The sequence below is a fragment of the Macrotis lagotis genome, chromosome X (assembly GCF_037893015.1).
Source record: "Macrotis lagotis isolate mMagLag1 chromosome X, bilby.v1.9.chrom.fasta, whole genome shotgun sequence".
In the NCBI taxonomy this organism is placed as follows: domain Eukaryota; kingdom Metazoa; phylum Chordata; class Mammalia; order Peramelemorphia; family Peramelidae; genus Macrotis; species Macrotis lagotis.
Genome location: NC_133666.1, coordinates 370,683,967 through 370,702,328, shown reverse-complemented (window position 1 = coordinate 370,702,328; position 18,362 = coordinate 370,683,967).

Sequence of the window (18,362 nt, the reverse complement as noted above, 5' to 3'; positions counted from 1 at the left end):
ACTAGATAAATGCAAATTGAAGCATCTCTGACATACCTTCCAATACATATCAGATTGACCAATATAACCAGAAAGGGAAATGATCAATGTTGGCCTGAATGTGGGAAAACTAGGATACTAATGCATCATTAGTGGAGTTATGAACTGATCTAAAATTTCTGGATAGCAAGTTGGAATTATGCCCAAATAGCATAAAAAATGTGCATGCCCTTTGATACAGCAATACCACTATTGGGTCTGTAACCTGAAGAGATCATGAAAAAGGGTAAAAATCCCACATCTACAAAAATATTCAAAGCAACTCTTTTTTATAATGGCAAAGAATTGGAAATTGAGGGGAATGCACATCAATTGGGGAATGACTGAATAAATTGTGCTATATATAAGTGATGGAAACTATTGTTCTTTAATAAAACATGAGAAAAGGGTTTTCAGAAAAGCCTGGAAAGGCTTGCATGAATTGAAGCAGAGTGAAATAAATAGAACCAGAAGAATATTATACATACTAAATATACCTACATGGGGTGATATTCAAATATGATGGAATAGTTTATTTAAGCAGTGCCATAATCAAGGACAATTTTAAAAGACTTATGATGGAAAATACTCTCTATATCCTGATAAAAAACTGTGGAGTTTAAATAAAGATTAAAGCTTATTATTTTTAATTTTTAAAGGATGTTATATGTATTGTGTCATATTTTTCCCTCTCTAATGTTTTCTTTTTTCCATTTGGATTTAATCTTTGTTTTACAACATGATCAATATGAATCCATAGTTTACCATGGTTATAAATGTAGAGCTTATATCATATTTCTTTATGCTGGGGGAGGTGAGAGGGAGAAAAAATGTAAAACTCAAAGCTTGCAAAAAAAATTGGCAAAATCTACCAGAGCATTCAGTAAGAAAAACAAATAAACATAATATTTATTAAAACTACAATTAGTTGAAAGGAAAAAAAAATAAACGTAGAACTGAGCAAATGGAAAAAGAAAACAACTTCTTGAAAATAGAATTGATCATGTTGAACTGAAATGATAGAAATATGGAGAAAATTGAATGGGGTTAGAAAGGAGTAGACTTTTTTCTTAGTGTAACAAGGTACCTTCACAAAAACTGACAATATATTAAGGCAAAAATAGCTCACAGTCAAGTGCAGAAAGGCAGAAATGTTAAATGTATCCTTTTTAGATCATGGTGCATTAAAAATAAAGTGTAATAAATGGTCAGGGAAAGATAAACTAAAATTTAATTGACACTAAACAACCTATTTTAAAGATGAGTGAAAAAAAGAACAAATCATATAAATAATTAATAGTTCCATTGAAGAAAATAAGAATAAAACAACATTCCAAAACTTTCAGGATTTAGTCAAAGTATTTATTAGGGAATTCTTTAAAAATCTATAAATGCTTACATGAATAAAAATAGAAAAAATTGGAGATCAATGAGTTGGGAAAGGAAATCAAAAAGTTAGAAAAAGAAAAAATTCCCCATTAATTTACAAATTAGAAATTTTGAAAATCAAAAATGTGATAAATATAGTTGAAAGTAATTAAACTATTGAATTAATAAGTGAACCTAAGAGTGTGTTTTATGGGAAAATCAATAAAACAGATTAGCATTTGGTAAATTTGATTTAAAAAAGATCAATCACCACCTAAGAGGAGGAAAATAAAGAATAAATTCAGCTGAATATCAATAAATTTGAAATGCATGAATAATTACAAAAAGTAGATAAATTGCCCAGATTAATAGAAGAAAAAAATAAAATACTTAAATAATTCCATTTCAGAAAAAGAAATTGAACAGCCATTAATGAACTGGCTAAGAAAAATATCTCCATTGACAGGACTTGCAAATGAATTCTTTCTTTTCTTTTCCTTCCTTCCTTCCTTCCTTCCTTCCTTCCTTCCTTCCTTCCTTCCTTCCTTCCTTCCTTCCATCCATCCTTCCTTCTTTCCTTTCCTCCCTCCCTCTTTCCTTCCTTCCTTTTTAATTCATTTTTAATTTTATTTTTAATTGACATTTTATTTTCCAAATTTCAAATTTTTTCAATTCATTTATATGCACATGTATATTTTTAGTTACATCATTTCCTTCCACCTTCCTTCACCTCCCTTCATCAGCAAACAGTCAGATGAATATTTTAGATACACATTTGTGTTTATCATGTTTATTGATTAGTCATTTTCAGTATGAGGAATTATGATAAAGGGAAAGTAGTACATAAGAAAATTTTTTAACAAGTAGTAAATAAAAAAGAACTAAATATAGTGTTCATCAGATTCTGAAGATGTTTTTGTTATGTTTCATTTTGTTTTTCTTCCTCTGGATGGAAATAACATTGTCCATAGCTGATCTAGTAGGTGTCCTAGCTCCTTGAACTGCTGAGAGATGCTGATAATTTACAATGTGGTTAATGTGTAGAATGATCTCTTGGGTCTGCTTCCTTAGCTCAGCATCAGATCCTGTAATTCATTCTATGCTTCTCTATAGTCCCACTATTTATGGTTTCTTATTTAACAATGGTATTCCAAAACATTCATTTACCATAACTTGCTCAACTATTTGATAATTGGTAGACATTCCCTCAATTTCCAATTCTTTGCTTCTACAAAAATAGCTTCTATGAATATTTTGAAACTTATGGGACTTTTTCCATTTTTATGATATCTTCTGGATTTATGCCTAGAACTGGAATTACTTGGTCAAAGGATATGATCAGTTTTATTGATCTTTTGGCATAGTTTCATATTGCTCTACAGAATGACTGGATAATTTCACAACTCCACCAATAATGCATTAATGTCCCAATCCTCTCACAACCTCTCCAACATTGATCATTTTTCATTTTTATCATCTTAGCCAATCTGATTGATAGGTGTGAGGTGGTACCACATGGTTGTTTTAATTTGCATTTCTCTAATCAACAATGATTTGGAACATTTTTTTTTCTTATGATTATAGTTTTAATGTCTTCATATGAAAACTGTCTATTCCTATTCTTTGACCATTTATCAATTAGGTAAAGACTTATAACCTTATTGCAAGTGAATACTAACAAACATTTAAAGAACAATTAAATTGAAATTTATATGAACTATAAGCAAAAAACAATCAATGGAGTTCTTCTAAATTCCTTTTATGAAACTAATATCATGCTGATAATTAAACCAAGAAGAGTCAAAACAAAGTCATTTTTAGACCAATCTCCCCTTTGAATATTGATGTAAACATTTGAAATAAAATCTTAGCAAAGTGATTATAGTACATTATGACTAGGATATTTACAATATGATCAGCTAAGATTTATACTAAGTATGCAAGGAAGGTTTAATAGTATGAAAACTATAAACATACTTACCATATCAATAACAGAACTACAGAAATCATGTGATTATTTCAATAGATGCTGAAAAGGTTTTTGACAATGCACAGAACTATTTTTATTTAAAAGCCTTCAGTATATAGGAATAAAAGACATTTTTCTTAAAAGTGATAATCAGTATTTATCTAAAACCATCAGCAATCATTTTATGTAATGAGGATAAGTTAGAAGCATTTCCAATAATACAAGGGATGAAAAAGGATGTCCATTATCAATATTATGATTCAATATTATAATAGCATTATTAGCTTTAGCAATAAAAGAAAAGGAAATTGAAATAATTAGAATAGGCAATAAGATAATAAAACTCTCAGTCTATGCAGATGAAATGATGGTATACTTAGAGAATCCTAGGAAATCAGCTCAAAAACTATTTGTTCTAATTAACAATGTTAGCAAAGTTACAAGATATTTCTAAATATGACCAATAAAATCCAAGGACTAGAGCTAGAAAGAGAAATTCCATTTAAAGTAATTTAAAATACAAGGGAGTCTACCTACCAAGACAATACCAGAAGCCACATGAAAACAATAACAAAACACTATTCACAAAAGCAAAATTAGATCAAAATAATTGGAAAAATATCAAATGCTCACGGGTAGTCAGAATATAATAAAATATGACAGCTCTACCTAAATTATTTTGTTTGTTCAGTGTCACATCAATCAAAGTACTAAAAAAACCCTATTTTACAAAGTTAGAAATAATCATCCCAAAATTCATCTGGGGAAAGAAAAGGTAAAAAATATAAAGGAAATTAAGGGAAAAATATAAACAAAAGTGGTCCAGCTAGCAATATCAGATTTAAAACTATATTATAAAGCAATAGTCATTAAAACTGTTTGGTACTGGCTAAGAACTAGAGAAGTGGATTATTGGAACAGTTTATGTATTTATAAAAGGTAATAAATGACTCCAACTCCTAGAGTAAGAACTCACTATTTGACAATACTAGAAAACAATATGGTAGAAACTAGGTATAGACTATCATCTCATAACCTATACCAAGACAAGGTCTTAGGTCAGTATATAGAAATAAAGAGTGATACTATAGACCAATGAGGAGAACAAAGATCTGTCAGATTTTGGGGGAGGGAAGGAGTTTATCACCAAATAAGAGATAGAAAACATTATAAAATGAAAAATAGATAATTTTGATTACACTAAATTAAAAAAAAATCTTTTGCACAAATAAAACCAATGCAAGAAAAATGAATGGGGTTACAGAAAGTTGAGAAATAATTGTCACAAAAATTGCTTGCGATAATCATCTCATTTCTAAAATATAGAAATGAGTCAAATTAATAAAAATGGAATTGATTCTCTAGTTGATACAGTGAAGAAAGGATATGAACATGTAGTTTTCAGATAAATAAATTAAAGCTATTCTAGTCATATTAATATGATCTAAATCATTATTGATAAGAGAAATGCAAATTAAAACAATCCTGACATCTCACATCACATTTATCAGTTTGGCCAATGTGACAGAAAGGAAAATGACCAAAATTGGAGGGAATGTGGGAAAACTGGAACATCAATGGATTGTTGATTGAATTGTGAACTGATCCAACCATTCTGAAGAGCAATTTGGAACTACACCCAAAAGGCAATAAAAATTGGGCATACCCTTTGATGCAGCAATTGCTCTACTGTGTCTTTATCCCCAAAGAGATCATTAAAAGTGCTAAAATACCTACATTTGCTAAAATATCTATAACAACTCTTCTTATAGTGATAAAAATTGGAAATTGAGCAGATGCTCATCAGGGAATGGTTGAACAAATTGTGATTTATGAATATCATGAAAAAATCGTGAATGAGCAGACTTCAGAAAAGCTTGGAAAGACTTTTGAGAACTGATGCTGAGTGAAGTGAGCAGTAAGAGAAGAACAATGTACACATTAGCTGCAACATTGTTTGATGATAGAATTTGATGGACTTAGTTACTTTCAGCAGTAAAATTATCAAAGACAATTCTAAAGGATTTGTGACAGAAAATTACATCCACATCCAGAGAAGGAACTATGGAGGCTGAATACAACCAAGCAAACTATTTCCTATTTCTAAAATTTGCTTTAAACTTCATGTCTCTTCTCCTTTTGTTCTGATTCTTCTTTAACAGCATAGCAAATATAGAAATATTTTAACATAGTTGTTTATGTAACCTGTATAAGATTTCTTGCTGTCAAGAGGAAGGGGTAGGGAATGAGGGAGAAAATGTGGAACTTAAAACCTTATGGAAAAAATGAATATTGAAAATCTGTGCATCATATTGGAAAAATAAACAAAATTTTGAGGGTTTATTTATTTTTAAAGGAAATGTGAGAGAGTGAACATGAGCATGAGAAGAAGAAAAAAGATCATAAAATTCTGTCGCAAATTTTGCTCATTATCATCCTGAGGATATGACAAGGAGAAATTAACTAAAACAAAGAAATTCATACAATCAAAAACCAAGCATGTATTAAGTGCTTATTGCAGGACAAAACAAGAAAACAAGAAAACCTGCCCTCAAGGAGCTTATGTTCTTAGGAGAAAGTCCATGTGAAATATGAGTAATGAAGTAATTATAAAATTCACAGAAAGAAATACATGTATGTTAGATCCACTGGTAGATTCTTTTTTTTTGTTTGTTTTTGTTTTTTGAGGGTTTTTTGCAAGGCAAATAGGGTTAAGTGGCTTGCCCAAGGCCACACAGCTAGGTAATTATTAAGTGTCTGAGACCGGATTTGAACCCAGGTACTCCTGACTCCAGGGCTGGTGCTTTATCTACTGTGCCACCTAGCTGCCCCTCACTGGTAGATTCTTAAGAAGTGCACAGAGATTGGGAGATATCACAAAAAGGCTTCAAGGAGTAAATGGTGTTTGTGTGAATAAAGTAAACTGAGATTAACAAGTGAAACCTAAATTTTCTACGAATTCACAGCACGTGGCAAAGAGTATAAAAAGACAGAATGGGAAATGGGATGTCATGAAAGAGTTCATGAAAGTAATTGAAATGTGGCCAGCTCATCACTTCACCCCCATCTCCAGTTTCCTGCCTTTCAGAATGGGTAACTAACTTCAATCACGTAAAGAGGGTGGGCATTCCCTTTTGCCCACTTTTCCCCTGACTCTTCCCTGCACAGGAAGTAAGACTAAAAATGTCTGACTCAACCTCCCCTAGTGGCTGGACTCACTGGAGTCTAAACCTAGTCAGCTTTTATGACTGTTTTCCTTTCTCTCTTTTCTTCAGGCATTGTTCATCCTATCCTCAAGCAGTTTATAGTCTCTCCAGGAAGAAACCTAATCTTTGAACTCTGCAGCCTTATGAAATGAAAATTTCTGAGCTTCTCTACCTCCAGGGTAGAAAAGTTTTCGTTTTTCACTTTCAAGTTCTCTCAGCTTTATCAAAGCACAACTAATTTTGCTGGCATCAATATTATTAGTTTGTCATGTATATGTGTGATGTGTGTGTGTGTGTGTGTGTGTGTGTTTTGTCTTTCATTCTCTAAGAAGATCATGATATCAGAGAGTTGATGCCATGACAAGCACATGAACTGGATTTGAGTGAGAGGAACTGTGCTAAATCATCAGCCTCATTTTCTCCTCCAGAGCCATCCAGGTCCAGTGGCAAGATATGAATCAGTATGACTGGAGATGACCCTTGATGTGGGACAAGCAGAGTTGAATGACCTGCCCAGTATCACACAGCTAGTAAGTGGAAAGTATCTGAGACCAGTTTCAAATTCCCACCCTTCTGAATCCAGGGCTAGTGCTTTATTCATTATGCCATCTAGCTGCAGTGCATAACTTGGATGAAAGAGGACAGTGACTTCAGGTAGAATCTGAAGAAGAGGTGATGGATTAAGTTATTAACTATATAAGTTGAGAGATGTTAAATTTCAGATATATGAAGGTACAAAAAATAGAATTTGAGAAATGATTACATATGTAGGATAAAAGAAAATACAGAGAAGCTTTATCCCCATTTCTTACATTTCTATATACCTTGTCATCTCTTTCATTTTTTCTTGTACTATATAATCAATAATATGGACAAAAAAGATGTTATAACTTAATAAAAATTTTAAAGTGATTACATATAGTGATTTTATGTTAGAATAGTTTTATCTAACAATATTATTTAAGATGGAATTTAAATATGCAAATTGGGAATTTTGCACAAATAATTTCCAGAAATTTGCCAGAGAAGATGTAAAACAAACTTGGGGAGGAGTTAAAAACTTTACTGGCTCTTTGAAAATCTGAATTTTAGTCTGTCTCAATCACACCTTCTTTTCAGAGATTTTAAGAGGTTTAAAGATTTCAAGACCTCTCCACTCCTTAGTCTTAAAACTTTTCCAAAATACATGTTGAAACATTTTTTCTCTGCCAAAGGTTGCAATCTTTCATTACATTACATTACTGTCTCAGTTCTTTCGTAAGAAAAGTACATCTAAACTCTCCATGCTGTCTGTTTCTTGAAGTCTCCAACATCTAGTAGAGTGCCTGAATAGTAACAGTTGCTAATTGAATGTTAATAAGACATTTTTGTGATCAGCCTTTTAGTATCACCTCAATTGTCTTAAATACAAATCATATCCCATTTTTATCCTGGGGTCTCTTATCATTACTTTATCCTGCCTCTATGCTATAATTGTGATCTGATTTAAACAAGAAATTTGAGAAATTCTTTTCTGAATATTTAACATACTTTCATTTTCTATGTGAGTTTTAGTATGCTCCTTTGAAAATGTAATTTTTATTTTCAATCTCTCTTTGGTCTTTACTGCAATGCTTTGTAATTATTGAATTTATTCACATTCATATATTTTATTAATACACAGTACTAAAAACCACTCATCCAGCTTTTCCACTCCTTTTGTATGTTATTATTTTTTCTGGAACCATATTCTAGTCATGAGTTCAGTGCCCTCAACTCTCAGTAATATGTATTTGATCTGTTATCCCTCCTCTCATTGTTTTACCATTCTCATCAAAATTATGTTACTCATGCTGACAGTTTTCATACTTTACCTTGACCATACTTTTTGTGGAATTGTGTACAGACCTCTGAGTTTACAATTTTCCTGGCTTGTTTATACCTCAGATTTTAACTCCCATTACTCTGTATTTTGATTGAGAGTTCTTGCTTTGTTATAACTTTAAATAAAACATATTTCTAGTTGTAAATAGCATTGTATGGCATTTTCCATCTTCTTTAGCTTAGGCTAAATTTCTAATATTTGAGAAAAAAGGTAGTTTATAGTTCTTAATAACATGCATTTCATCCTTGGTCAAAAACTCTTCACTCAAACATTTTAAACCACAATTTCTAAATCTACATTCCCTTGCTGTGTGTTCTTAAACAGTACTTTGCTATTAGCATCGGTCTTTCTCACATAGTCACTGCCATCAACACTAAAATTATCTTTAATATTTCTAAAGCGTTTTTACTTCAGAATTTTATAAATTCTAGCACTAGATTTGCTCATGCAATATCATTTGTCTTTAAATGAATAACTGAATATTAGTCAACAGATTTGATAAAAGCCTTGGAGACATTTCTCACACATATATCTCTTGCTCTTAATTAAGTGTTTAAAGACAGCCACATGGATACTCAAGATGGAATATTAACTAGCAGTACTATTTGCATCATCCTCTAATCTTCAGGGAATCATCTCCTTTGATGATATCAGTATATCTCTGCCATCATTATTTGGATCATATGAAACTACTTTCTCTTTCTCTTCATAGGGTTAAATTTTCCCAAGCATTTTTTTTAATTAGTATTTCCTTTAGAAATGACCTTTAAAGAGTCAGCTAGGTTGTGCAGTGGATAGAGCACTGGCCCTGGAGTCAGTAGTACCTGAGTTTAAATCTGGCCTCAGGCATTTAATAATTGCCTAGCTGTATGACCTTGGGCATTCACTTAACCCCATTGCCTAAATTAAAAAAAATAGAAATGACCTTTAGAGTCAGTTTTTTCTTTTAATTTTGAAGTCTTTCATTAAAAATAAATAATTATTTTTCCAAGTTTTTATAATATAGAATATTTCAAAACATTAGATAAGATGTGGAATGAAAATAACCTCTTATTTTTCTTTATCTTATCTCTGAGATAGAAGCTAGTCTAAATATAAAAATGAAATGTCACTCTTAGCTTTACATAGTTAATAAATGTCTGAGGTCAGATTTGAAATCTGAGTATTTGTTTAAACTCAAGCCTATTTGACTCCAAGACAATAACAATATTCACAATGCCATTTTCTTTCCTCAAGTGTCTTACCCAGAGTTGAACAAGAGATTAAAAATGGAAACAAATTTTCCACTGCAAAAATATTGACACTGTGGTAAGCATCACATGTCATTGTTTTATATTTTTTAAAACTCTAATTTGATTTTTAATCTTTTTCCCCCACTAATATATAATTTGAAATTAGGTATTTAATTTGCTCTTAACATGATATACCTAGTATGATGACTGGCTGATAGATAATACTAAATAAAGATGTGTTTAATGATTTGATGTAGCATCAAAAGTTGCCTAACACATTATCCAAAGTCTAAAAAAATATAATACATTAAAATCTGTTGTAAATTGAATCACTTAAGGTCTCATTTCTTTTTGAACACTAACACTCCAATGTGTTTACAGGAACTTTTCAATTCAAGGACTTTGGTTAGCTTTGAGTACATTCCCAGCACCTGAATCAAGAAATGTTATTACCTAATCTGATTATCTTCAATATAATGAAATATCCTCAGGAAAAGAGTTATAGAATAGTGTATAGTCAATGTCTGGCAGACTTAAGGTATTTTTTTTCTTTTTTTTAACTTAATCTTCTCCAAATCTTTAAAGTAGGGTGAAAGTAACTTAATCATCTCCAAATCTTTAAAGTAGGGTGAAAGGACAGACATTTTTCTCACACTAGAATAAAAGAAAACCTGTAGACCCGAATAGAAAAGAGGATTTTAAGATTAGATAATTTATGATGGATACATTTAAGAATGCCATTGAACTGACATTCTAATCTAATTGTTTGCTTAAGGCAACAGAAAACTTAAGAAACTTTTCTGAGTTTACTTTGACCTCTCTAAGCAAAAACACCAAAGGGAAAAAGTGTTAAAGACAAGTGAATTCTTTAAGGTAACTATCAGAGCAAGGAAAAAAAAATCACTAAATTTTTAAATGCATTTCAAATGTTTGTTTACCAACTACCTTTTTGTTCCAAATAGAGCAATTTAGGCCATATATCTGTTGAAAAAAAGTAAGTAATTGCATAGCTTTTTTTTTTTCCTTCTGAGACTATGTGGATATGAATGTGTTTGTATATGTATGAGTGTGTGTGTGTGTGTGTGTGTGTGTGTGTGTGTGTGTATTTGATGTTCCATTGAAAACTAAAGTTTACCTTTGGATCTGAGTAAGATTGGTGTTAATACCCTAAATTCTAAATTGCCCACCAGTAGCTTTGAAATTGCTATGACTCCTTGGTTCTTCTCATAAATTAAATAAGTCAAATTTTCTTTCACATTTTTCACTCTATGAAAGTTTCACTTCTGTGACTAGAAAAAACATAAAAATCTCTATTTTTTGAATTAGAAATTAAATCCAAGTTAACCATTTTCTTTTTATCTTATAGCCCGCATCAAATGCATTCCTCTTATACACACTCACTTAAGAAAGTCCCTATTATTTTACCCTAATTTGCTCCTGTTTTTACAACATTCCATTGTTTTTATTCTTCATTCTTCAACTTTCATTTATCCTCATTTTCCTTCTTTACTTATAACTCATGTGTCATTATAACTACCTTTAATTATTTCCTATTTTATCTTTTAAAAAAAGTTATTTTAGGTGTGGCTAGGTGGGGCAGTGGATAGAGCACAGGTCAAGAGTACCTGAGTTTAAATCTAACCTCAGACACTTAATAGCTACCTAGCCATGTATCCTTGGGCAAGCCACTTAACCCCATTGCCTTGCAAAGAAAAAAACCTAAAAAAATTATTTTAATTTAATTCCAATTACATTAAAAGATACTTTGCAACATTTATAATTTTGCAAACTTGAGTTTCATATTTTTCTGGCAAACTGCCTTCACTATCCCCTCTGATATAGGTCGTACAAGATCAATCATGTTTAACATAGTTCCATATTAGTCATGTGGTAAAAGAGGAGTTAGAACTAAGAGGAAATACAAACCATGTGAAAGAAAAAAATGCATAGCACAAGTATTAAAAAGTGAATTTAATATGCTTTACAATGAAATTTCGTAGTTTTTCCTCTGCATATGCCATAACAAGTGTTTCAGGAATGTTTTTGATCATTAAACTGCTGAGAGGAGTTGCACCCATAATAGTAGATTAACTCACATTATTCCTGCTAATGTGCATAGTGAGCTCCTACTTCTGGTAATTTCACTTAGCAATAGTTCATACATGTCTTTCAAGGCTTTTCTAAAGTCTGACTGCTCATGATTTCTTACAGAACAATAGTACAACATAACATCCTTATACTTGTTCAACCATTCCTCAATTGATGGATATCACCTGAATTTCCATTTTTTGGTCACAAAAAAAGAACCGCTGTAAATATTCTTGGACATGTAGGCCTTTCCCCCCTCTTTATAATCTCTTTGTGTTATAAATCTAGTGGTTATATTGCTAAATCAATGAGTATGCACAATTTTAATGCCCTTTGGTAGAGTTCCAAATTACTCTTCAGAATGTTTATATCAGTTTAGAACTCCACCAAAATTGTATTAGTGTAGAAGTTTTTGATATACTATAAAACATTTTCCTCTTCTGTCATATTCATATTGGCCAATATGATAGATTTGAGGTGATAACTCAAAGTTACTTTAGTTTCTATTCTCTTATCATATGGAAAAATGTTACCACTATTACATACTACATATATATATATATATATATATATATATATACGTAATTATGTATATATATATATATATATATATATATATATGTACTTTCTTCATTTGAAACTTCCTGTTCATATCCTTTGACCTTTGATCATTTGGAGAATGACTTGTATTCTTACACATTTGAATCAATTCTCTATATATTTTAGAAACATTAGCAAGTAACAAATTGTTTCCCAGCTTTCTATATTCACCCTTTTCTTTTGTGATTCCTGTAAGTTGATATTCTTCCTTCTTTTTGTAATGCATATTAAACAAAAGATTTAATACATTAATGCTTTTTTTTTATAAAACCACTTCTTGCTTTTATTTATTAAATAACTTTCTTTAATTTTTTTCTAAATTCGACCTTGACTTTTCAGAATTTCTCATTTGGTATTTAATTGAAGATTTTTAATTTTTACTTTTTAAAATATTTTTTTGGTTGACACCCAATTTCTTAGTATCTATGTTGTTCATCTAAATAAATAGAGATATAAAACTCCCCTAAGAACTGCTGTGCTTGTATTCTACAAATTTTCTTATGTTGTTTCATCATTGATATTCACTTGGATAAAATTGTTGAATATTTCTGTGATTTACTGTTTGATCCACTCATTCTTTAGGATTAGATAATTTGGTTTCCAGTGAATTTTTTTCTATCTTTCCATGGCCCTTTGGTAACTGCAATTTTTATTGCACCATGATCTGAAAATGATGAATTTAATTTTTTTTCCAGTCTGCATTTGGGAGGTTTTTATGTCTCAATGCATTGTTGACTTTTAATGCTGAAGTTTTTTTTTTTCATTCTTTTTTTCCAGTTTCATGAAAACATAGTCTTCAACATTCATCTCCTTGCAAGATTTTTGAGTTACACATTTTTCTACCACCCTCCCTTCCCTGCCCCTTCCTCATGGCAGTGAAAAATCTAATATAGGTTGCTCATGCACAATCAAATAAACAAGACATGCTTAACATTTTTCCTTAGCTATTTCATTATTTTTAAAATCTTATGGATAAAAGGAACGCTCTGCTTTGAAAATTTGTGACTATTAAGTATTATTTTTTTAAAAAAAACATGATGGATTTATTTATAATACTGAAATCTAAGACTAAATTAGAAAAAAATATACAGGTCTTTTTAGAAGTCAAGAAAGGAGATTTTTTTTGGTTGAATTTAATTTAATTTTTCAACAGTAGCATGTAAAAACAAGCTTTACCATTCATATTTAAAACTTTAATTGCCACCTTCTCTCCATTCTTCCCACCCTGCCCACCCTCATTTAGAAAGTAAGTAGTTTGACATAGGGTAAAATTTCAAAACATTTCCATAATAATTATCTTGTGAAAGACATAGAACCCCACGCTAAATAAACCTCAATCAAAAACAATAATAAAATGTTTTCTTTAATCTGTATTCATACTATTTGATAGATCTTTGGGGATGGATAGTCCTTCAGAGTTCTTTTGGGTCACAGCACTGCGCAAAGAGCTTAGTCTTTCATATAGGGTGATCCTACATTATATACTTTTGTATGCATCTATATGCAGTAATCTATATGTATATTTCTTATAGTAGAATAACATTCCATCATAATCACATACCACGATTTATTCAACCATTCCTGAGCTAATGAGCATTCCCTCAAATTCCACTTCTTTGTCACCAAAAAAGAGCTGTTATAAATATCCTTATATAGAGTGGATTTTTTTTTCTTTCCATTTTTTCATCTCTTTTTGAATTTGGACTTAACAGTGGAGTTGCTAGGTCAACGGGCATACATGGTTTCATAGTCATTTGGCATAGTTGCTAATTGTTCTACAGAATGGTTGAATCACTTCACAATGCTACCAACATTGCATTAATTTCTCATTTTCCCTCATTTTCCCATTTTCCTCTCCAAGATTTGTAATTTTTTGGAAGGAAACTGCTTTAAGGAAAAAGGTTTAAGTTTACGGAAAAAAGTTTTTGTAAAAATCTTTTCTATGATTTTTGAAGGTATACTAAATTTTCATTTGTCATCCATTACATTGTAACAATAATCATGTTGAAAGCAATTATTTCCATCTTACAAAAAATATTAAAACTTGGGGATTTTGAATATTCTTTTTTTAGAGTTCAGCTCTTAGCTTTGTTGCACCCTTGGACCATTCATAAATGGGTGCATTCAGAGAAACATTCTACAAGCAAGCATCTTATCTAGTGATCTTGCAATTTTGATGTCAATCTACTACCAATTCAGGCCTAACATAAAATCCAGTTTCTGAGACACCTAATTTTTTCATAATTATATAAATACAATTAGCCAAAGGCAAAAAAACTTTGAAGTTATGAGGTTAAAGTAAAGTTTTTTGTTGTTTTGGTTTTGCTCTAAGAAATAAGATTTCAGTACAGAAATGTTACATTAGTAAAGAATAATTATTTATGTTATCTTTTGTCAATTGGAAATCTAATTTTTTGTTTGTTTATTTACTCTGGAATTAGAATATGGGTAGAAATGCAAAATGTCTAAGAATCACGTAAACATATTTTCATTGTTTAAAGGAATTCAGAGAGCAGTAATTATGTTTATACTATTTGAGTATAATTAACAACTGATCACATTTTCCTATAAACACTGCATCATAAAATAACTATATTCCATTTGAAAGAAATAAATTTATACATCTCAAATCTTTGCTGTTTTTATTAAGCATCTGAAAGTAAATTTTTTTGTTCAATATTGAGAAGAGAAGATGTGATTGTTTTGTGAATCCTTTGGTGACACCAATATGAGATTGTCATTATTTAGTATAGCTGATTCTTGTGATCTGAGCTCAACTGAAGTTCTGATTGTTGGAATTTGTTAATGAAACATATTGTGAGACTCTTAACTGATATTATTTTGAGTCTGACTCTAGGAATGATCATCAAGGAATTCTTTTGGATCAATGATATCAGTAACTTTATGGGACTTTGCACTTTGGTAAGTTCTCCTGGCAAGTACTGGGAGAATAACAATTGACATTAGCTAATTTCACTAAGATGGCATTTCCAATCTCACTTGGTTGACTTTAAGCCTGATTCTATGCACTTAGTCATCCATATAATATTTGCTTGAAATTATGTCCCTGTTTTTTTATGGAAAATTTCTTTATCTGTGTCAGATGATCAGTATAAACAAAATATAAAATTAAATATATTTTAGGCTAATATTGAAGTACATCTGAATTACAACAGTAAGATGCAGTTATAAGTTTTGCAAATGGGACTAAAATAATCTGTTTCAAGCAGTTAGCTAATGTTTCCCTTTGCCATTAGCTACTAGCTACATATTCCCAGGTGAGCTAAGATCCTCTAATTTTTCATAATGCTATGGGAATAATTAGGCAAATATTAAGACCTGCAATGCCAGGATATGATTCTGTAATTTAGTAAATAATATAACTGTCTCATTTATGTTTTAAGGAAATGAATAATAGCAAAATAAGTTATATCAGAATAAGAATGTGGTCTATCATGAAAATGTTTTAAAGGGGGATACATTTCTTATAGGGGGTTATTCATTTAAACATAGTTAGAAGTTAAAAAATTTATTATAAATAATTAATTTGAAATTTACTTAATTTAATATATTTAAATACCATCTATGAACTTATTTTACAACTGAAATTAATCTGACAACTTTCAAATGAATACACTTTTATATTAGATTGCTTTTTTTTTAGTTTTTTTGCAAGACAATGTGGTTAAGTGACTTGCCCAAGGCCACACAGCTAGGTAATTATTGTGTGTCTGAGACCAGATTTGAACTCAGTTACTCCTGACTTCAGGGCTGGTGCTCTATCCACTGTGCTACCTAGCCAACCCTTCTTCCTTTTCTTAAAAAAAAATTTAAAAAATGGGTTCTTATTTTTCTTTTTGTATCTGAGTTTTCTCTGTATATCAGCATTTACCAACCCCAAAAGATGCCATGTTTCATTTTCTAATATGAGAAACATAACATTTGACCTGTCCATTAGCAAAGGAAAATTTTTATTAAAATCTTCCTTATAGCAGAGAATAAAATTTCTTTAAGTCACTTAAGCTGCCAAAGATCAGTTCTGAGACCATATTTGAAGAACAAGTTTGCAATAGATGTCCTACACTACCTTCATGTTTGTGTCTCATATTTGTGAGACCCACTTATCAATGGTGACCAAATACTCTAATTTTGTCAAAGCAACATTTGTCTTTCCCTTTCTTTCTACATTGTCTCCACTTGAAGGCTCCACAATGCCTACCAATATCTCTTGGCACTCCTTAATTTAATATTGTTTTGTTTCAAGCTGTACTATTTTTCTCCATTATGCCCCTCACATCCCCACATCTTCCCTTATTAGTCTTTAGGTGATGCCATAATATCACTTTAACTGAAATGGGGGAAATATTGACCCCCTCCAGTCACAAATCTCGTTGCAGCAAGGGTCACTTTATGGACTGACATTCAGTAGGGAGAAGAGTCACATTGCTTTGTGGAGGTTTTTAACATAGTTCATAATGTACTGCTTTTAATGGAAGTCTTTTATATAACTCCTTAGACCCATCCTGAGTTGCCTTTGTCCTGTCCTAATTGTTGGCTTCTCCCTTCTTTGGTGGATAAAACAAATAGAGCTTTTTAGATCCTGCCTTCTGATTGTCTAATTGCAATAAAAAACAAAAACTCATTCCAAGGCTACATTTTTGTGCTTTTGATTCTCTAAGCAAGGTCTCTACACATGCCTCCATAATAAGCAGACACAAAACATTAATAATCTTGTATTTTGAGATAATCTAGTTTTTACTTTTTCTTGAATTCAAATGCTGAAGGTTAATGTTTGACCCTTATTGATAAATCTGAATGCCACAATTATTTAATTATGATTTTAAGAGCAAACTAATAAAGTTCCTCAGAAAATGGAAAGTTTTTATAGTCAAGAAGATCAGTATTTTAATCTTGACTCAAATAATTAATACTTATTTGATCTTGTACAAATAAATTAACCTTTTAACCTCATTTTGCTCTATTTGTACAATTGATATGATAATAATATGATCATAATAGTACCTCCTTTATAGTGTTGTTCTGAAGATTAAATGAGGTAGTACATGCAACTTTGCATAAATTAAAGTATTCTATTCAAATGTCAACTATTACTATTAAGAGAGGGGATCAATAGTTTCTATAAAATCTAGTAAAACTTTGCTCTGTTAAAAATCAGGAACTGAGAATTTTCCATCATCTCTAGATGGAAACTTTTTGGTTCATATCTTCTGCCTACTTTTTACTAAGAATTCCCTCTAAAGTTTAACTGATCAAAGGTCATCCAACTTTTATTTAAAACTTTTCTAGAGAAGGAAGCTACTGCCATGCCTCAGCAACATTTTTATCTTTGGGACAATTGGTATGTCAGAAAGAAAATCCTAATACAAAGCCTGAAATAGAACAAAGAACAAAAATTTCTATCCTGAACAATGATTGATTATGCTAAACATCCTTATTTCTTTCTAAAACTCTTTCCAAAACTGTTAGTGTTGCTTTAAAATAATTTTTCAGTCCTGTCTGATTCTTGATATCCCCTTTTGGGGCTATCTTGGCAAGAGATAATATATTTCTTTGCCATTTCCTTCTCCAATTAATTGGGCACCAAACTCAAAATAGTAATTTTAAAAAATCACAACAACTTCCAAATCTAAATACCTATTGAGTAATCCTGAAGATATATATAATATTTTATATATATAATATTCTGAATTTTCTGAATAGTATTCTGAATAATCTGAATTTTACAATTAGGGCTGAGAGAGATATTTTATAACATCTAGGTAATCCAGTGTATTTGATAAGGGGTGGTGGTAAAGTCAAGTAAGAAAGCATTTATAAAGTATCACAGTGCCAAGAACGGGCTTGAGATATTTTACTGTGGGGAAAAAAAAATATATATATATATATATATAGCAATTAAGTATATGCCTATCAATAGGGAAATGACTCATTTAACTGTGGCACTTACATGTAATGAAATACAATAAGGCAAAAAGAGATGATGAGCAGATGAATAT